The sequence below is a fragment of the Neofelis nebulosa genome, chromosome 1, assembly GCF_028018385.1.
Source record: "Neofelis nebulosa isolate mNeoNeb1 chromosome 1, mNeoNeb1.pri, whole genome shotgun sequence".
Classification (NCBI taxonomy): Eukaryota; Metazoa; Chordata; class Mammalia; order Carnivora; family Felidae; genus Neofelis; species Neofelis nebulosa.
Genome location: NC_080782.1, coordinates 201,214,101 through 201,237,192, shown reverse-complemented (window position 1 = coordinate 201,237,192; position 23,092 = coordinate 201,214,101).

Genomic DNA, 23,092 nt, shown 5'->3' with positions numbered 1-23,092 from the left:
AAGAACAAAACCTTATCATTGAGAGGGATATGAGACTCAGTTACTGGCATAAATAATAATGAGATATTTTATAGTGGATGAATTACACCATGTCACCTGTAATACTGCTGACACATTTTTGGAAAAAAAGTAGTATTTAGTTTGAAGGGAAATGTAGTAAAATGACAGCTCTAATTTAATTTGTGTTGATACATAATCATGTGAAGGTAACTAACATATTGAACTAGCATTTTGTCACTTCTGGTGAAGTATAACCATGAAACTGTGCCATTATAATTACTTTTAATAAATTACTGACATTATTAAAGTGCATGAATGCACAACGTTCAGCTTGCCCCAGTTTGTCTACCTTTATGTTACAGACGCCATAATTTTCTCTTTTACTTTGGGATGGCTTTCTGTACAGAGGAACTCTAAATCTTTCCCATCCCATAAATACGTGAACATAAACCCATGATTTATTACAATTTAGCTTCTGTTTCTGTGGAGGAGGTTTACTGTGCTGAGAAAACTCATTAATCTCATTCACAGTTCGTAGTATAAACATAACCTTTACAATATATAACAGAACAAATTATGTGTTTGTGTGATTTACTGTCTCTGCTTTGGAAAAAGAACAAATTGTAGTGTTTTTTCTGCTTTTAGTTTCAATATTCATTGATAAATTTGTACTTTTAACCCAAACCAGGTATAAAATACATTATTTTTCACTTTGACATGTGTTCTTGCATTTACTCTGTATAAAAAGAAATACCAAGATGTGATTTGACAAGAAACAAACTTTAGAGTAAAACTATCTGCTGTTGTGTTTGTGTGTTATGAAACTGGCTTGTGATACTGAATGTGATTGTGGATACAATCTTATATATACGCAATTCTATGGTATCTTTTAAACTCCATTTCATGTTAACTTACTACAGGATTTCTTTAAAGGAAACGCACTTAAAAGCATACACTTTTAATTTGTGCAGAATAACTTCTTTATTTTGTACGGTTTTTGCTAAGTCACTACAGGTTCCCCTGAGACCCAACAGTTGAGTTTGAAAGATGTAACTGTGGTAATAAGAAAAAAGTTCTGCCACCACCTCATGAGCTTTGTTTTAAATCCTTTCTCATCTGTTTCATTTGTCTTTGCAATTTTCTGAAAATTTTATTTTACTCAATTTCTTCTCTTTCTAAACATTTGTATTTTAAAAAGATAATTCTTCTTACATCAAATTGGACTTTCTCAGTGAAAGCATTCTAGCATCACTTATTGATTTGCAAAATGATAGTTTCCAACAATTAGTGGAAGGGAATACTGCTTTTTTTGGGTTCATAATCTGCAGTATGCACATTTTATTTTTATGTAGCTAAGATTAACCTATGAATTGAGTTATATAAGGTTAACTATAAGATAAGTTAACCTATCAATTAACTCATCAATTAAAAGACTATTTTAACTTGTTAAAAAGTACTTTTTAAAATAAATTAATAATCATCCAATGGAAGGGTAATTTTTCTTTTTAAATTTACTTGGATAGAATATTCTGAGAGGTATTCATGAGGGATCTTTGCCCTAGGACTGAAAGAGAAATACTGCTTACAAGCACTAGGGTGGCTTTAAAATATATTCTAGTAATCAAGAACAATTTAAAAGGAAATCTACTCATTACTTTTATTGGTCTGTCATATCTGAAAGCACATCCTTTAGCTGTCAACCAACTGTTGTCCCCAAGCCTGCCAAAAAGGCAGTAGAGGGCACTGTGAGAATGTGACAATACAGCAAAGATATTGACTACTTTCAGCAGGATACCTTGAAACGCCGCAAAGAAGGGGAGTCGTTTTTCAATCCTAAATTATCCTTGATTTACTGATCCTTGAGTGGAGAGTCACCTGTCAGAATCTGCTTCTTACCAAATGGATGTTTGGTGTTCAGTTGGCTCACATCTCAGTCTCTTGAAGCCTTTTCTCTGAACCAGACTTGGACTGTAGGTCAATGTGCATCAGCATATGGCTTAATTTTCATCTGAGAGCTTTTTCCATAATACTCTGATAAATGGTGATTCTTTCCATCTGTCAATTTTCCTTGCCCCTTTGATCCCAGTATGGATAGAGCAAGGCTCTTACTCTGACTGCCAAAAACAAATTACTTTTGACAAAGAAAACTCTCAAATTCAAGGTACCTCTCTCATTTCCTTGCCTCCAAAGTGTCCTGGCCGATTGTATATGACAATGGCAATTTTGGAGTGGGATTTGAGCTCACAATAGCATCATGGTTGCCTCAGAGCACAGCCCTGTGGTCAGATGACTAATTTCTTGGTTAGTTTTTACTTTGTACTTCTTAACCAGGGAATAGGTGAAGAGGAGGGGCAAAATATTATCTGAACAATTTACCCTAATTGCATTATTTAATCCAGGTCCATAGGTCTTATATTTTCTGAAAATTTGTCCCAGATCGTGAAAACCTGTCGACTGTCAGCTCTACTGTTCTGCACTCAAACTATTTCTTATTTTTGGCTTTCCGTGAGTAGTTAGTAGAAAATTGAAAAATATTGCAGCAATAATTGCTAGCAAGACTCTATTTATTACCAAAGTATCTACTTAGAGAAACTCGCTCCTCCTCTTCTCTTTCAAGATTAACACAAACCCAAACATTACAATTTATACTTTTCTAGTCTTCTATTGTTATCTTTGATATCTTTCTGATGCATTGTGATTGGAAAAATAACTCCAAAGAACTGAACCTACATTTACCTCTGAACGTTATACAACGTATATTTAAGTATTCATAATGAATAAGAGAATGATAAAAAGTGGCAGAGCATTGCACCCAAATGCACCTACACCTACCAGCTTATGTATTTTCCAAATTAGTGTTATTTCAGGAAAGCATGTTGAAAGGAAGTTTAAGAATTCCATACTGCATTATCCTTAATGTTTTTATATTTGTAAACAAAGCCTGAAGGGTAGCTGAAGAGTGAAACCAACTTGCAGAATCTGCAGTCAGGTATTCTAGATTTCAGTAGACACACAGACCCAGTTGATGTTCAGCGCCTGGGACAGAAACAGTTGAGTCTGCTAAATTCAGAACTAAATATATGTGATCCAAGATCATCAAAACTGTGCACAAAAGATACTATGGTATATACGTTTATTTTCTTGTACATTTATTTTATATGGTTAATATATAATTCCATACATATATGAATTTCTTGATTTCTAAAATTAATAAACCAATGTTAAAATATCACAGAGAAATTAAAAAAGGCAAAATATGAATTTGTAATATACTCCTTGTTCTCAGACTCAAAGATCAGCACATAATTTGATCTGAAATGAATGGTGTGCTTTATAGTAAAGCAGGTAATGTATTGCTATTATATTTTATATGTGTGTTCCCTCCTTACCACTTCCTTACTGCATTAGTCCTCCCCACCCACCTCACCCTTCCCCCCCCATAACTCTGCTTAATTTTCCTTTAGTGGTAACAACATCTGGTGATTGTTCCTGTCCCGAGAGTGACTTTTCAGAAATTGGTGGGATGATCAGTGTGTATTTATATACTAGGATAATTTACTGCATAAAATACCTTCCTAGTCCCTGGTATCTTACAGTAAAACAAAATGTGCTGTGACTTGCCAACTTCATTAGATCAGCAATTTTACTGGCATTATTTTTGCAAGCATTAAGCTTTTGGAAGCAACACTAAATAAGCTTTATTTTCTGTTTAAAGTAAGTAAAGAAAAATAGTCATGATGTGTTAAGTGCTTATCATGCATCAGACACTGTAATGATAGTCTGCATGCGTCATTTCTAATCCTCATGACGGCTATGTTCAGCCAGTCTTATTAGCATTTTAAAACCAGGTAAGTGAAGCTCAGAGAGCTTAAAACACTGCTGAATGTAAACCCAGTATGCAAAGCCAGGCCCTCTGAGAGCACAATTCTTGCTCTCTCTCACATGTCCAGCTGCCATCGCCACTGTGTTCTTCTTGACCAATATTTAGGTCCGGGTTTGCACCGAGTGTTTCCCTTACAGATAATAGTTACATTCTTCAGCACAATGTGGAGGACCCTATGAGGAATAAGGATTCTGTTTTTACTTTTTCTGGCCTTTCCTCAGTATTGGCCCATTCACTTGAATTTGTAATGGTCTGTGCATAGCCAGACTTAAGTCTGTGCTGAGATTTAGAGACCATTTATTTGAAATAGCGGCTAAGACAAGCCCAAAATTAATTCTGGAGAAGAAATAATAAGCCTGGTCATAGTACACTCGTACCAAGTACAATGGTATTGTGGTGGTCATTTTTTTTCTGGACGTAGGATTTTTATTTGAGAATTTCATATGAGGGATTTCACACTGAATATCAGTATCAGGAATTCTTTTTTTCAACAGAGAAACTCTTTAATTTCTTTTAGGATTTTCAAAATGGTTTACTTTGTAAACAGAATCATGTTTCTGTATTTTATTAATTTCTAGAAATTTTGTAAACAAATCGTGTCCCCCTTTGAGTTAATATACAAAATAGTATAGCTTACAACCTAATGAATTTTTCTCATTTTTGGTCTTTACCTTTAGTCTTTTTTTTTAATGTTTATTTATTTATCTTGAGCTAGAGAGAAAGAGAAAGAGAGAGCGCGTGCTAGCTGGGGAGGGGCAGAGAGAGGGAGAGAGAGAATCCCAAGCAGGCTCAGCACTGTCAGCACAAAGCCTGACCTAGGGCTCGAACTCACAAACCATGAGATGATGACCTGAGCCAAAATCAAAACTCAGACGTCAGATGTTTAACTGACTGAGCCAGACAAAAGCCCCTACCTTTTGTCTTTTTGCTCAGTGTTCACCATGATTTTGTTTTTATTTTTAGTCAACAATATCTTTAATACAACTACACATTAGAACCTTATACAACAAGACAAGGCATAAAAACTTGTAAGTACAGAAATAATCTCGTATCACTAACAGAATAATTTTTCCTGTGTCTTGTCAAACTTTAGAGGCTCATGTCTGTTAAAGTTCCCAAAGACCTAATGTCTAATGTTTAATCTAAGCCAGCATTACTCACCTAGATTATTGCAGTAGCTTTTGAATTGATCTCATAGTACCCTCTCCACAGAGCATCCAAAATGATGCTGCAAAAGATTACATAGTCGCCATCTTCCATATACTTAAAATATTTTCATGACCTTGCAATGTAGTTCAAATAAAATCCCAAATTCCTTAAGCTGCCCTAAGAGATTCTTGATCACTTGAACTCACCCGATATTTCCAAGTTTATTCTAGATTGTGCACACTCTGCTATGTCTACCTTGCTCTGCTTCTTAGCACTTTTAGGTGCATATTTTCAGCCTGGAATTATCTCCTCCCATTCATTTCACCCCCAAATATCCTCTAAGAACCTCAGCTCAGTTACAGTGGCTCCTTGTGAAAACTCCCATTCCAGATCATCTGTTCTAAACTCGATCCCCGGGGTTATTCTCTTACATAATATTATTTTTATTGTAATCACAGCAGTTGTCACAATTAATCATTATATATTTATCATATGCTTTTTCCTAGAGGATAAATTCCCCCAAAGGAAGGAAGGCTGTCTGATATCCAGCAGCTAGTAGACCATCACTTAGCTTAGGTCATTAAAGAATAATTGTGGGTACTTACAAATATATTTTCCTAAAACATATATATATATATATATATATATATATATATATATACTTATTATTTTTCACTGTGTTTCACCACCAATTTAAAACTCTGTGATACTTACTCAATTATTTACTTAAAATTAAAATTTAGCATGTGGAAGTGATAGCATCATTTAGTGAATTCCATTTAAAACTACATGTTTCAGGAGCCTGGGTGGCTCAGTTAGTTAAGCATCTGACCCTTGATCTCACGGTTTGTGAGATCTGTGCTGTTAGGAAGGAAGCTACTTGGGATTCTCTCTCTCCCTCTCTTTCTGCCCCTCTCCTGATTGTTCTCGCTCTCTCTCTCTCTAAATAAATAAATAAATAAATAAATATTAAAAAAAATAAAACTACATGTTTCATTGTGAGCCCACAGTGAGATCACATTATAAAGAATTGTTGAGTTATTAAAAATATGAAATATATATTTTACATTTGGAGAAGAAAGTTGAATTATTTGTATGCAATTTTATGCATATTGGATGTATAAATTTATATTGCAGCTATATTTGTGACAGGATATAGATGTTATAACAGAGGTAAATGTGGTCTGATTGAAAAATAGGTTGAGGCGCCTGGGTGTCTCCAGTTAAACTTCTGACTTCAGCTCAGGTCATGATCTCACGGTTCATGAGTTCAAACCCCACATTCAGCTCTGTGCTGGCAGCTCAGAGCCTGGAGCCTGCTTCAGATTCTGTGTTTCCCAACCTCTCTGCCCCTGCCCTGCTCACGTTCTGTCTCTCTCTCAAAAAAAAAAAAAAAAAAGTTACAAAAAACACTAAAGAAAAATAGGTATTATGTTAATCAGTAGAATGGCTACTTAGAATCTCTGCCATTACTAAGCCTTCAAGAACAGAGTTAGGATGAGCTGTTTATGTAGAGCTTGTTTACATTTGACATATAACCCTAATTATTAATTTAATGGTAACAATCTGTGCTAATCAGAAGACACATTTTTGCTACTTCATACTTCCATGTGTTTATATACTGTCATTAAGCCTCCTGATTTTCATTTTGCAACCTTGCTTTCTCTTTAAGAACAACTTAGCTCCCCAATCACTTTAATTTCTACCTTTCTGTTGCTCACTTGTTGCTTATGCCATATCCACTTTCTTTTTCTCACTTAATTATGCCAGCTTTTTAAACAGAACACCTGCTGAGGGGTTAGCTACTTTTGAAAAGATCCAATTGTCTTTGGAGCAAAATGAAATATAGGCACAGAGGCCCAATTATTATTAAGTGTTAGCATAATTGTAATTATAAGTGTTTCATTATATTACATCTGTTGAAGTTTTAAATGAATCTCTGCAATGTGCTATATTAATAAGCAGCAAGGAACTGCTGACTTGGCACCCTTTTGGATCACATTTGTGACAACAAAACAGGTTATGAAAATGAATTCGCCATAGGAGCCCTACTGAGTTAGTTACTGTGATTCACAAGCTTATTATGGTAATAAAGCAACATGAGACAATGCTAGGGACTCGGGTGTACAAGACATGCTCAGTATTGCTCCAAAAACATTATGAAGAAGAAGTAAGAAGTGCTGGGAATTGTACTTAGTGTAGCAGCTGTCGCACGGCTGAAGAAAATCCAAGTCCCTCTTCACCTCGCCCTTCTTCTTGATTCTTCCACCTGCAGCTTCCCTGACTCAGAATATACAGATTGTTTCAGTGACACAGAGGAATTATTGTCATCATGGTGTAGAGGTTGCAGATTCACCTTTTCTGTAAGAGGACACAGAAAAATGTCGCCGATCTGATCTTTAAACACAACGGGGGTTGTAATTGTTCTCTCTCCTTTGTGATTTCCACATGGAAAGGCTGGGTTCAAACAAGCGCAAGAAACAGAAGAGACGAAGGTCAAGGGATGTTGAAGGAAACAAACTTTCGAGATCTGTAAATCTGGATTATCTCTCTGGCATATAAAAGAAATCAGCATGTGTTTTCTACCAATGCATAAATAGCAAAACCCCTGCCAAATATTTAATGTTTCTTTTAAAAATATTGTTTCAAAACCTTCATTTCCATTAACATTGTCACGTTTAGCTAATTTATAGGATGTTTATAACAAAGTAATTTAATAAACTGCTCTTTTTCATTTTTTGATACTCAACTGTAACTGTTTAATTTTATTCATTTATTAAAATAAATTTTATTATTACACAGTTAAAATTGAGTCTTAGAAAATTATGGTCAGGCAAATTTAATGCATCTGAGTCCTGTACAACTTTTCTTTGCATTTGTACCAAATCTACTTGTTTCTATAGAGATATAAACTTTTTCTACTGATGCATAATAAAGTACAGTACTATAAACTTAATGACTTAGGAGAGCACCCATTTATTTTTTTAAATTTTTTAAAAAATGTTTTATTTATTTATTTATTTAAAAATTTTTTTAATGTGGGGTGCCTGGATGGCTCAGTCGGTTAAGCGTCCAACTTCAGCTCAGGTCATGGTCTCGCAGTTGGTGAGTTTGAGCCCCTCATCAGGGTCTGTGCTGACAGCTCAGAGCCTGGAGCCTGTTTCAGATTCTGTGTTTCCCTCTTCCTCTCTCTTCCCCCGCTCATGCTCTGTCTCTCTCTTCTCAAAAATAAATAAACGTTAAAAAAATTTAAAAAAAATTTTAATGTTTATTTATTTAAAAAAAATTTTTTTTCAACGTTTTTTATTTATTTTTGGACAGAGAGAGACAGAGCATGAACGGGGGAGGGGCAGAGAGAGAGGGAGACACAGAATCGGAAACAGGCTCCAGGCTCCGAGCCATCAGCCCAGAGCCTGACGCGGGGCTCGAACTCACGGACCGCGAGATCGTGACCTGGCTGAAGTCGGACGCTTAACCGACTGCGCCACCCAGGCGCCCCAATGTTTATTTATTTTTGAGAGACAGAGAGATACAGAGGCGAGCAGGGGAGGGGCAGAGAAAGAGAAGGAGACACAGAATCTGAAGCAGACTCTAGGTTCTGATCTGTCAGACAGAGCCCCACGCAGGGCTCAAACTCACCAACCATGAGATCATGACCTGAGCCGCAGTCGGACGCTTAACTAAGTGACCCAGGCACCCTAATGTTTTTTTTTTTTTTTTATTTTTTAGAGAGAGAGAGGTTAAGAGAGAGGGGACAGAGAATCCCAAGCAGGCTCTGCGCTGACAGCAGATTGCCCCATATGGGGCTTGAACTCAGGAACCATGAGATTATGACCTGATCCAAAGTTGGACGTTTAACCAACTGAACCACCCAGGTGTCCCAGGAGAGCACCCACTTATTAGCTCACAAATCTGTGGGTGAGAAGCGTGGGGACAATGTGGTTGGGTTTTCTTCTTAGGATCTCAATGGCTAAAATTCAAAATGTTGGTTAACCTATATTCTTGAGCATCTGGCAAAGAACTCTTTTTCCAAGCTTATTCAGTTCCTTGCAGCTAAAGGACTGAGGTTCTTGTTTCCTTGCTGGCTGTTGGTTGAAGTTCACTCTAAGCTACTAGAGGCTGCTACATTCCTTTCCACTGGTCTCTTATCATCTTCAAAGCCAGCAACGCAGGATCTTTCCTGCATGGAATTCCTTATACTTCAAACGTCTCTGATCACTTCCCCAACCTCCAGAATCCAACCTCTAGATTTGAAGGGTTACAAACCCTTCCAAAATATAATCTTCCTGTTGTAAGGTCAACTGATCTGGAATCTTAATTCCATCTGCAGAATATCTTCATAGCAGCACTTAACATTAGTGTTTTATTGAATTACTGGAAGGACATATATGTACTTTTGGTACAGGCCAAACTATTGAGGTTTGGTAGAGGCCAAACTATTGAGGACTATCACAAAATTCTGCCTTTCACTTAGTCCTTAATACAAACACATATTCACGACATCAAGTAAATGCCAGAGAACTTGACTAGGATTATATTGCTGGACAGTGACTTAAGGCAATGTTTTCAAAGTGCAGCACCAAAAATCTATATTGTAACTTTTCAGAATATCTTTGATTTATCAAAAAATAATAATTTATCATTTTTGTTATATGTTAAGTTTTTTATTCATTCATACAACAAATATTTATTGCATCCTCTAATATGTTCAACAGCCAGAGATAAAAAGATTAGGCTAGATCAAGTCTCTCAGGGAACTTACAGATCCTTCATGTCAGACACTGATGAAACAGGAGACGTAGTTGCAAACAAGAACAATTCCTGTATTTGAGCAGTTTACAATTTTGTTGTGAAAAAGATGTAAAAGGAATAACTACAGGAGCAATTATTTCACTACAGTTGTGATGAGGGCGATAAAGGCAAGAATGTAGACTTCACAAGACATGTATCAGAGACTTCCTTGAGAAAGACACATTTAAGCTGCCATTTGAGGACCAGGAGATTGTGTTGTAATGAATGGTGAGAGGAAGAAAGAACACAGAGTGCTGATGGAGAATCTTAGCTCTTTCTTTTTTTTTTTTTAATTTTCTTTTAATGTTTATTTCTGAGACAGAGAGAAAGAGAGAGAGAGCGAGAGACAGAGAGAGACAGAGAGAGAGAGCACAAGCAGGGGAGGGGAAGAGAGAGAGGGAGATACAGAATCCTAAGCAGGCTCCAGGCTCTGAGCTGTCAGCACAGAGCCTAATGCGGGGCTCAAACTCACCGACCATGAGACCATGACCTGAGCTGAAGTTGGACACTTAACCTACTGAGCCACCCAGGTGCCCCTTAGCTCTTTCCTAATGATGAAAAATATTAGTAACATTTTTTTCTTTTGTGATACTACCCTGTAAAATGGACTAAGAAGTTTTTCTGTATAGTAAAATCTGTAATTTTTCTATAATTAAATATATCACTTCTTGAACCACTCATGGAAACAATTCTTGAGACAACTATTATCCTTTTGCCTTAAGGCATATAATAATATGCCTTCTCCACAAAGTAGAATGCAGTTAAAATTATATTTAAAACAAACATGCACACAGAGTTCAATATGTCTCTGGCACTCTTCTAAGTCATTTACAAATAACAACACATTTAATTCTCATAATAACCCTATGAGGTTGACACAATAATTATCTGAATTTTACATATGAAGAAACCTGAAGCACAGGAATCAAGAGTGATCAAGGAGTAAGAGAGACAGAGTGTGAACCAGGTGATGTGACTCCTGGTTCATGATTGTAACTCTTAGGCTATAGTGCCCTTTGCTGACACCCACGGCCTGGATTAAAAGAGACTATGCTGTACAAACAGTTGCTATTTCTTTCTTTTTTTATCTTGACCCACTTGTGTCACAGTATTCTGCCTTTTTTTGCATGATGATGATTACTGATCAACTTTGAAAATAAATCACACGTGAAAAATTTGCTTTCTTTCTGCTTTTTATCACACTGCTACATTATTTTTAGAAAGTTCTCAGAAGTTAAAAGAGCATGCATTCTTTTTGAATGCTTGTCTATATTTGGTAAATATTTGATTTCTGATATGGACAAAAATACATCTTTAACAGATGCAAAAATATAATCAAGTGGTTTAAAATTATTGTAGAAATATTATATTGAATTTGTCTATTTTTTTTAGGTATGTAAAGATATATGAAAAAGTCTGAGTTGTTTGTAGAATCAAATATGGCCATACATTTTTCTTTAATACTATCCTTTCTCTTCTCAGTATCAATCTTATTTTCATTCCTATGAATCATTTCTCATAGCACAATAAAGAACTGATAATTTTTTTCTAAGGCTTGGATTAGAAGCCTTTCTGGATTAACAAGAAAAAGCAATAAAACGTATACAATTCGAAATAAAAAAGTAATTTGTCTGGGGCGCCTGGGTGGCGCAGTCGGTTAAGCGTCCGACTTCAGCCAGGTCACGATCTCACGGTCCGTGAGTTCGAGCCCCGCGTCAGGCTCTGGGCTGATGGCTCGGAGCCTGGAGCCTGTTTCCGATTCTGTGTCTCCCTCTCTCTCTGCCCCTCCCCCGTTCATGCTCTGTCTCTCTCTGTCCCAAAAATAAATAAAAAAATGTTGAAAAAAAAAATTTAAAAAAGTAATTTGTCTTGTTTTGTAGAAAAGAATATTCATACACAGAAATAATCCTAGAGCATCTAATAATAACTAAACAAGTGGATTTAGAAAAATTGAATAATGCAATTTGAAAATAACACAAATCAGTTGAATTTCTTTATACTAGCAACAAACAAATAATAGCAATAGCATCAAAACATATAATGCTTTGGGATAAATTTTAAATACTGTGTGTAACATTTTTTACAGTGCATATTTAAAAATATTTTCTGAAGGAAATTAAATCCTAAAAAAAGGGAAGAAAAAAGAATTTATCAGGCAGGGTCCTCGGGAAAAACAGAACCAATAGGATGTATGTAAATAAAGAAATACATTTATTTTAAGGAATTGGCTCGCTCATTTGTTGGGGCTGGTGGATCCAAAATTTGCAGGACAGGCCAACATGCTGGAAATTCTGGCAGGAGTTAATATTGCAGTCTTGAATCTGAAGGCAGTCTTGAATACTCCCTCTTTTGGGAACCTAAGGTGCTTTTCTTAAAGCTTTCAATTGGATGAGGTACACTCATAATTTGCTTTACTCAGAAGTCTACTGATTACAACTGAATAACATTTTGAAAATATCGTCACGTTCAGATTGAAGTTTAACTAAACAACTGGGTATTGTAGCCCAGCCAAGTTGACACATATATTTAACCATCACAGTAAGACATATACCATGTTCATAAATTGAACTCAGAATTGTAGTAATTGAACTCAGAAACTCAGTATTGTAAACGTGATCTTTATTCCCATTGATCTATAGATTCAGTACAATCCCAAGAGAAATCCCTGCAGGCTTTTTTTTTTCTTTTTGGTAGAAATTTATAAGCTTCTTCTAGAATCTATAAGTATTTGAAAATGAAATATTACAGCAAACAGAATCATAAATGCAAAGGGCAGTGTTAGAGAAGTTAAATATCTCAATTTTAAAACTTACCATGAAGTCAAATTAAACAAGAAATTATGGTCTTGCCAATAGGATGCCAATAGGATTATGCCAATAGGATGGGCATAAATGTAGAGATTAGAGAAATACAGCCACACATACATGATGAAGTGATTTTCAGAAAGATGCCAAGGTGATTAAATAGGGAAATAGTTATTTCAAGAATAACTTTGAAACAATGTGGTATGGTTTTAGTAGTACATATATATCTCAATCTCTACATCGTGCAATATGTAAAATTTAACTCAAAATGAGTGGTAAACCCAGATGTCAAAGCAACAATGATAAAACTTCTAGAAGAAAACATAGAAGAAAATGTTTGGGGTAGGCAAAAGTGGCTTAAACAGTACACAAAAAGCACCAAATTTGAAAGAAATGATTGCTAAGTAAACTTTGTCAAAATTAAAAAAAATATTCTGCTCTTCAAAATTTGCCACTTCTTTAACAAAATGACAATGCAAAACACAGATAGGTTCATATCTTTGAAAAAAGACTTGCATCCAGAATATATAAAAACTCTTAGAATCCAATAAGAAGATAATAAAAAAAATATGCAAAGGACATTAAAGAAACATCATGAAAGAAACTCTTCAAAAGCTGTTTAACACTATTAGGCATCAAAGAAATGTAAATTAATACTCCAGTGAGATACTACCACATGATTACTGCAATAGCTTAAAATTTTAAAAAGACCAAGAATTCAAGTTTAGTGAGGTTGTGAAATAACTGGACCCTTGTATGATCCGTTGTTCATGCACATGATGGCACAAACACTTTGGAAAAGGGTTAGACAGTTTCTTACAAATTTAACATAACCATCATATGATCCAGCAATCCCACTCTGGGTATTTACCCAAGCAAAGCAAAACTTACCTTCTCACCAAAACTTGAGGATGATGCTTCAGAATAGATTTATTCATAATAACTCAGAATTGGAACAGTCCAAAATGTCTATCAAAAAGTTCATTCTTAAACAAATTGTGCTGTGTTTGTAAAAGGGAATACTAATTATCAATTAAGAAATGAATAACTGATATAAAACACTGTGGATGAAGTCCAAAAGCATTATGCTGAAAATAAGAAATAGAAAAATGTACTATATCATTCCATTCATATGAAATTCTCAAATAGGCAAAAATTGTTTACAGTGTGAGTAAAAGGCTTGAAGGAACAATTTTGGGATGTGAAAAGTTATACTTCTTGATTGGAGTTGCAGTTACATTGGTGTATACATTTGTCCAAACTTATCAAACTTCCGCTTAAAATGGGACAATTTTACTGTATGCAAATTACATCACAATAAGGTGACTTAAAAATAAAATCTCATATTATGAAAAACTTGTGGTTGTGTTTTAACAGTTTCATGTTCATCATTTGTCCTCAGTCACTTCCATGGTATAATATTACTCACTTTTCCAGATTCATTCCCTCCACCACCACTTGTTATTGACAAGTTGAACCACTTTTCAGTTGATAACATTACTGGGATAATCAAATAAAACTGGGAGAACATTTGGACTTTACTCTGTTACTAGATATTAAGACTCATTTGTTAAGTTCAATAGTATTATGTTGTGGAATGATGACAGAGATTAGAATGTTAAACCTAGTTTAAAAGGAAAGGTGATGTGGGGTACTGGGGTGGCTTAGTCATTTAAGCAGCTGACTCTTGATCTCAGCTCAGGTCTTGAACTCAGGGTTGTGAATTCAAGCACCCTGTTGGGGTCCTCGCTGGGCATGAAGACTACTTAAGAAAAATGAACAAATGTGGTGCACAAATAATAGGAAAATTGCATAATACATCAAACTCCACTTGGCACAAAAATAATAGGGTAGAATTGGACATAAATTTTAAAGTTATAATATCATCTTTGATGCTATAATGAGAAAAATTCTTGTTTGCATTGCAATTAAACTGTTAACTGAGTATTTCTTCAAATATATGGAAAGCAGAGTTACGGACTCAATGTTTGTGTCCCCCACGGAATTCATATGTTAAAGCTCTAACCCCTAATGTGATGGTATTTGTATGTGAAGGTTTGGAAGATAATTAGATGCAGATGAGGTCATGAGAGTGAGCATATGCTGGGATTAGTGTTCTTCTAAAAAGAGGAAGAGAGACCAGCACTGTGTCTTTCAACCATATGAGCACACAGTGAGAAGTTAGACATCTACAAGCCAGAAAGAGGGTTCTTACCAAAAACTGAATCATGTCAGCAACTTGATCTGGGACTTTCTAGCCTCCAGAATTATGAGAAATAGATGTTTGTTGTTCAACCACCCAATCTATGGTTATTTTGTTATAGCAGCCCAACCTGACTACGACAGTCAGTTTCTAAAGAATTATTTCCCTCTCCCCTCACAACTAGTTTCTATCCAAGATGATTTTAGGTGGCATGTACTTTTAAAAACTCACAGTTATATGTTTCTTCAATATATATTAGGAAAAGTACAAGTATATATCAAAACCATAACTTCATGTGAATTTTAGCTTCATCTTAAAATAGGTGGAAATGCATTCCAGGTGTATTCTACAAATCTCAGGTAGTATTAGTAAACTTTAGTTAGAAGAAATTAAACAAAAATTTTAAGATGATGCAAAAACAATCATTCAATTATTAACAATTCCATTAGTCAGTTTCCAAATCACTGTGTTATTTTTTTAAATTTCATTTCAAATTTCACTCTTTTCTTAAACAATACAAATCATCATTCATTATAGTCATTGATTCAAGTGCACAAAATCCTTTTACCAATGGTTTAATATTCCTAGATATTAAACTATTTTGTGTCCTTTAAATGCTGCTTAGAATGAATTTCCAGTCAAAAGTAAAAGAAGTACACTGTTGTACAACTAATGCTTATTTTTCTGAAGTGTTATCTCTCAAACGGTATAAAATACCTTCATTTAGCTTACATTACACAGACTCAACATCCTGTGTTTACAAAAGACTTTCGTATAGCTGTTGCTCTGTATGAACTTATGGAGCACATTTTTTCCATGTTCTCCTGTCTCAGGATAAGACGGCATTTGTGTTTAGCACATGAAGATTGATTTTTGATGTAAGGAGCTTATTTTTGCTCAGAAATTTCTGCTTATTTTACTGAAATCCATCCTTACATCTACTATTCTAGTTCTATATAAATGTGACACAGACTTTCCATATCGAGCACTAAGGTAGATGATTTTATATGGTATGAACAATTGTCGGTTGCTAGTAATCAATTACTGCCAAGGATAATTTGATGCAGTCATATTTCCAAGAACAGTGTTTAAAAGTTTTGTCCTTCTGATGACTCACTGCTGTCATATTTCCAGTTGTGCTGAGTGTCTTTCACAGGTCTCTTCACGTTTATTTTAATTTGTTATTTTAATCAATAATATTGAAGTCACAGAAAGGAAAACCAGCCAGCTCAGTAATGACTGTCGACTTTTTGTTGATTTGAGCTAATTATGCCAATTTCACATATACACACATAACCAGGTTAAATGCAAGCTTGATCCCTAGCCTTGTACATAATAAGTGTTTAGACAGTGACATCTCATGGTAGAAGCTTTTTTTTTTTTTTTTTCTAATACTGATTCTCCTGTTCCTGGTTCTTATAAATTTAGGGACAAAATTTGGGTATGTTCCTAGAGCACATGCATGCTTCCCTGTTTTTATGCCTTTCCTTATGCCATTTTTCTGAGTGTTTTAAGTGGTCAAATGCTAAAGAGAGTTCTAGGGAGAGGAAAGGTTGAGAGAACACCGAGTTTTGGAATGAAGAGGTAATGAATAACTTTTGAAAGAGGAGGTTCCTTAGAAGCCAAAATATGTTAAATGTTTCTTAAGAAGTTGAGAGTTGGTGATTAAATAAGCGCAGTCAAGGTGCACCTGAGTGGCTCAGTCAGTTAAGCATCTGACTTTGGCTCAGGTCATGATCTCATGGTTGGTGGGTTCAAGCCCCATGTCGGGCTCTGTGTTGACAGCTCAGAGCCTGGAGCCTACTTCAGATTCTGTCTCCCTCTCTCTCTGCCCCTGCCCTGCTCACTCTTTCTCTCTCTCTCTCTCAAAAATAAATAAACATTAAAAAAAAGTTTACAAAATAAAGACAGTCAGTACACACCAATTGTTTAAAAAAATTGGAAGTGAGATTGAAAAGGGGAGAAGGAAACCAAAGTATCATATGAAGATATTTCAGAGATTTAGACATTGGAGAGTGAAATTTAGAGACCAGTTCAGTACGGATTAGATATTTTACACTGTTCAGGGATAATTAAAGGAGCAGGTCCCCAGAGGATGAAGAAGAAAATGGAATTAAAGAAACTTAACAGACAGCGGTATATCAATGCCTCTGAGAACATAAAAAAAGGAAAAAAGACTATTGTAAAGACCGAAGTATTTTGGATGATGCAGATGTATATTGGTGAAGTCATGCCAGTTAAACTTGATATTTTAGCAATGTAAAAAAACGCTATGTATATACAGGGCATGAGTATATAAAAATTCTTTGTACCTTCCTCTCATTTTTGCTGTGAACCTAAAACTGCTCTAAAATTAGTCTATTAAAAAATGTCATCTCCTTAAAATTAATGGGATGAATTAAAGCATGGAAAAAACAAACCTTTTGAGCACCTATCATCAACATTATAAGGAATCAGCAATCCCTATCAAAATAACACCAACATTCTTCACAGAGCTAGAACAAATAACCCTAAAATTTGTATGGAACCAGAAAAGACCCCGAAGAGCCAAAGCAATCTTGAAAAAGAAAACCAGCACTGGAGGCATCACAATCCCAGACTTCAAGCTGCGTTACAAAGCTGTAATCATCAAGACAGTATGGTACTGGCACAAAAACACAGATCAATGGAACAGACTACAGAACCCAGAAATGGATCCACAAATGTAAGGCCAACTGATCTGTAGTAAAGCAGGAAAGAATATCAAATGGAGTAAAGACAGTCTCTTGGGCAAATGGTGTTGGGAAAACTGGACAGCGACATACAGGAAAATGAACCTGGCCACTTTCTTACACCATACACAAAAATAAACTCAAAATGGATGAAAGGCCTAAATGTAAGACAGGAAGCCATCAAAATCCTCGAGGAGAAAGCAGGCTAAAACTTCTTTGACCTTGGCCACAGCAACTTCTTACTCGACATGTCTCTGGAGGCAAGGGAAACAAAAGCAAAAATGAACTATTGGGACCTCATCAAAATAAAAAGCTTCTGCACAGTGAAGGAAACAATCAGCAAAATGGCAACTGATGCAATGGGAGAAGATATTTGCAAATGACATATCAGATAAAGGGTTAGCACCCAAAATCTATAAAGAACTTATCAAACTCAACACCCAAAAAACAAATAATCCAGAGTAGACATGGGCAAAAGGCATGAATAGACATTTCTCCAAGGAAGACACCCAGATGGCCACCCAACTCATGAAAAAATGCTCAACATCACTCATAATCAAGGAAATGCAAATCAAAACCACAATGAGATACTACTCACACCTATCAGAATGGCTAATATTAACAACTCAGGCAACAGGAGATATTAGCGAGGATTGAGGAGAAAGATCTCTTTTGCACTGCTGGTGGGAATGCAAACTGGTGCAGCCACTCCAGAAAACAGTATGGAGGTTCCTCAAAAAATTAAAAATAGAACTACCTACCTATGACCCAATAGTTGCACTACTAGGTATTTATCCAAGGGATACAGGTGTGCTGTTTTGAAGGGGCCCATGCACCCCAATGTTTATGGCAGCACTATCAACAATAGCCAAAGTATGGAAAGAACGCAAATGTCCATTGATGGATGAATGGATAAAGAAGATGTGGTATATATATGCAATGGAGAAGTACTCGGTAATCAGAAAGAATGTAATCTTGCCATTTGCAACTACATGGATGGAACTAGAGGGTATTATGCTAAGCAAAATTAGTCAGTCAGAGAAAGACAAAAATCATATGACTTTACTCATAGGAGGACTTTAATATACAAAATAGATGAACATAAGGGAAGTGAAGCAAAAATAATGTAAAAATAGGAAGCGGGACAAAATATAAGAGACTCTTACATATAGAGAACAGAGAGTTGCTGGAAGGATTGTAAGAGTGGGGATGGGCTACAAGGGAAGGGACATTAAGGAATCTACTCCTGAAATCATCGTTGCACTATATGCTAACTAACTTGAATATAAATTTAAAAAGTAAATTATAAAAATAATAAAAAATAAAAGAAATTATAAAAAAATAATAAAAATCAAAAAAATATTGCAACAATTTCTGGTAAAAATACTGAAAAAAAACATTATACAGAATCAGTCTCAGGGCTTAATAAAAGAATTCTAGAACAAAGATAAAGTCCCAATTAAAGTTATGACAACATGATTTTGCAGTGGGTTTAATTTTTTTTTTCACTTTTATAATTCCCAAATAAAACTCAAGATGTGTTTTGTTTTGTTATGTTTATTTTTTTGGTTTGGGGGTTTGTGGGTTTTTTGTTTCTTGTTTTTTTTTGCATAAAGGGACAATATTGATGAACAAAATAGTTAGAGGCAAGAGAGACTAGGGTGCTAATAATGGTTGCTAATTATTGGACATCCACCATGAACCAAGCACTGTGGTGGCTGTTTCATAGAACTTATCACCAACCTTGAGAACATCTTGTAAGGTAAATGTTATTGGGTTCATAGACAGATTATTATTACTATTATTAGTGTTATTGATTTTAGAATATAGCATTTGTTGAATGCTGACTGTGTGGTACTGATTAAATACTTCATAAGAATTATCTCATTTAGTCCTTGGGACTTGAAGGGGACTCATATGTATTGGGCCGTCTAAGATGCTTGACACTCATTATCTCCATTTACATTTAACACAAGTTTATGCAGTAGCTCTCTCCACTTTTTGATAAGAGAACTCAGGAACAAAGTTGTTACATAATTTTGAATTCAAGTATAGATCATTTGAATTTAGAAGTTATATTCCTAAATGCCATGTGGACCAAGAATAAATTGGTTGACAATAGACTTCAGGCTAGTAAAGGAGTCAATTATTATCGGACTGGAAATGAAATGGAAAATCAGGAATTGTCATCCGATTTGTATTTAAACATTAGATAAAATCAGATTTGGAAGATGTGATTTATTAAGAGTCAAATGGATTTATGCCTATGAGGCTGTTGGAAGTGAAACATGACAATGGATATGTCCAAAGAATTGGCGTTTATCATCACAAAGCACTCAGATATAATAAGATGACTATTAGAGGCTGGATCAAATAGGTTTTGAATTTTTGAAGGATAAAAATGGGCAGTGGGATATATAGTAGCAGGACAATCCAGATACTAGTGCTAGGTAATAGTATAGCAATGGTTAAGGGGACTCAAGTGATAATATTGATGGGGCTTTCGAGAGAACATTACTGATGTGTCACGTAGGACTTATAAGAGGGGAAACCAAATGGAGAAAAAAAACCCAACCATTGTTATCCAAGACATGTTGTACTGTGTGTTTTAGTCTCAGTTTTCTTGTGTATTAAAAAATTAAAAAGATCTAATCATTATCACTCATGGTGATATAACAATTAAAAGTGAATAGATCATTTCTGCAAAACCACTGGTACACAGTTTTTAAAGTATTGTTATTTTATGAGTTTGATAAATTAGGAAATTTAAAAGAAGATGTATGTCTACCTTCTCATTTGCCATTTAGTTAGGGAAATCTTTCTTCTTACTCTGCCTACATTGAGAGAAAAGGTTATGTAATCCTAGGAGACTAAGATTGTGGAGACAAAAGAAGTAAAAGAGGGGCACAGTCAGTGGCTCAGTCAGTTAAATGGTCAACTCTTGATTCTGGCTCTGGTCATGATCTCACATTCATGAGATTGAGCCCCACATCTGGCTCTACACTGACAGTACAGAGCCTGGTTGGGATTTTCTCTCTTTCTCTGTCTTTCTCTGCCCCTCCCCTTCTCATGCTCTCTATCGCAAAATAAATAGTTAAACTTTAAAAAAAAAGATTAAAATAAAAGAAGCAAAAGAGACCTACAACAGGCAGATAAAATCCACATTCTCATTGTCTCAAAAGACCTTTTCCTTGTCCTTAACCTAAGTTTTATGCCCTGTTTGAATGACTGGGAATGAATACATTAAAAAGCTAGATACATATTTTCCCCTCTAGTACAGAGTCTATAGTCACTGGAGCCGACAATCCCAGAAGCCATCAGGATGCAGACATAGCAACCACTTGCCATGTCACCTCGTCCTGGTCCTAATGAGCCAAAGGTGAGGTGCTACTGCATGTCAAAGCGCTCTACTCCGTGAGGTCCATGGCATCTCTCCTCAGAAAAGCAGTTTGGATTAAACCCATCATGCCTATTTTTAATCTTACTTCCAATTCCATTTCCAAAGTATATGTCTCCAGGCTCCTAATTCATATCCACACGACCATCTTGATGATAGTCTATACTTCCCAGTTCTCCACTCCCTATCCTTTCCAACATTCGACTAGGCCTTCTTCTTTATCACCAGACACCTCTATAGTCACATCACCTTCTCAGAGACTCCCCCCAGAACACATTTCCTCACCCAGGGCCTTTAAAGTGGGAAATGTTGATTTTCTCAAACATCATATATCTCATTGTAGGAAAATGGGTTAGTGTTCTTCTTACCCACCTTTGCTGCTTTAAGACTGTCATTTCCCTAACCTCTTGTAAAAAGAATCACTTCCATGAAGCTCATGAATTGTTTATACCATCCTCTCTTCCATTCGATAACAATCATAGCTTACATGTATGTAGGGCTTATTAGGTGCTAGATTCTGTTTTACACACTTTGTATATTTTAAATTGATTAATCATAATGATAGCATCCTTGCCTCCCAACTCCTTCTCTGGTCTCTATCATACCCATACAGACACATTCTGCTTTACTGCTCATTAAATGATACAATGCCATAAAATTGAATCCCAGACACATTCTCTTCTCACTCTGTCCTATCTCCATAGGTAATCTCATTCACAAATTTATTTATTTACCAGTTAAATACTTCTGAGCCCCACATGCATATCTCTAGCCATATGTTGCCTCTGAGTTATAGATCAGTTTATGCACCAATTGCTTGAAAATGATATTTTTTTTTTAATTTTTTTTTCAACGTTTTTAATTTATTTTTGGGACAGAGAGAGACAGAGCATGAACGGGGGAGGGGCAGAGAGAGAGGGAGACACAGAATCAGAAACAGGCTCCAGGCTCCAGGCTCCGAGCCATCAGCCCAGAGCCTGACGCGGGGCTCGAACTCACGGACCGCGAGATCATGACCTGGCTGAAGTCGGACGCTTAACCGACTGCGCCACCCAGGCGCCCAGAAAATGATATTTATACGGTGCCTGTGTGGCTCAGTCAGGTAAGCATCCAACTCTTGGTTTTTGGCTCAGGTCATGATCTCATGGTTTGTGTGTTTGAGCCCTGCATCAGGCTTTGCACTGTCAGTGTGGAGCCTGCTTGGGATTCTCTCTCTCCCTCTCTTTCTGCTCCTCCTCCGCTCATGCTTGCTCTGTCTCAAATAAACTAAAAAAATCTTTTGAAATACTGTTTGCATACCCTAAAAATCATCAAATTCAACAGTTCTAACATGTATACTCTTCCATATACTTTATTATAGTGAATAGGACCATTTATTTGGTAGTATGTCCCAGGACCAAAGGAGTCATCATGGAAACATGCCACATCCTCCCCACCTAATAGATCACCAATTACTTTCTTTTTTACCTTTAAATATACTTTGAGTCCATCCACTTCTATTAATTAACACTGCTGGTTTTGTTTTTGTTTTGTTTAAACTACTACCACCTACCTAGACTATGTCTTCCTGGATTCTTTCTTACCACTCAAAATGTTAACACATTGATTTAGAATGAATTTTTTTTAAGTTTATTTATTTATTTTGAGAGAGTGGGGTGGGAGGTAGAATAAGTGCACAAGCTGGGGAGGGACAGAGAGCAAGGGAGAGAGAGAATCCCTAGTAGGCTCTGCACTGACAGTGCAGCTCGATCCCACAAACTGTGAGATCATGAAATCAAGAGTCAGATGCTTAGCCTACTGAGCCACCTAGGTGCCTCTGGTTTAGAATAAATTAAAAAAAAAATCTTCCTGGCTTCATGGTGTTCCTGCATGAATTACAAAATGTTCATGTTTTTTAAGGTAAGTTTCCATAGGATATCCAGGGAACATCAGAGAGCCATGCACTTACTTGTATTCTTACAACATTAAAAAACAAACAACAATAACTTAAAAAATGAACTTCAGCCAAATTTAAGTCATCATTCTTGGGAAAGACCTTTAAAGTCTGTGGGGATGTAGCAGAATTAGAAATAAAGGTCTTATGATTTATCAAGAATAAATTTATCAAGAACTACTAGAGTAGCTCCCTGTAAACCAACTCGGAGATGCAGAATT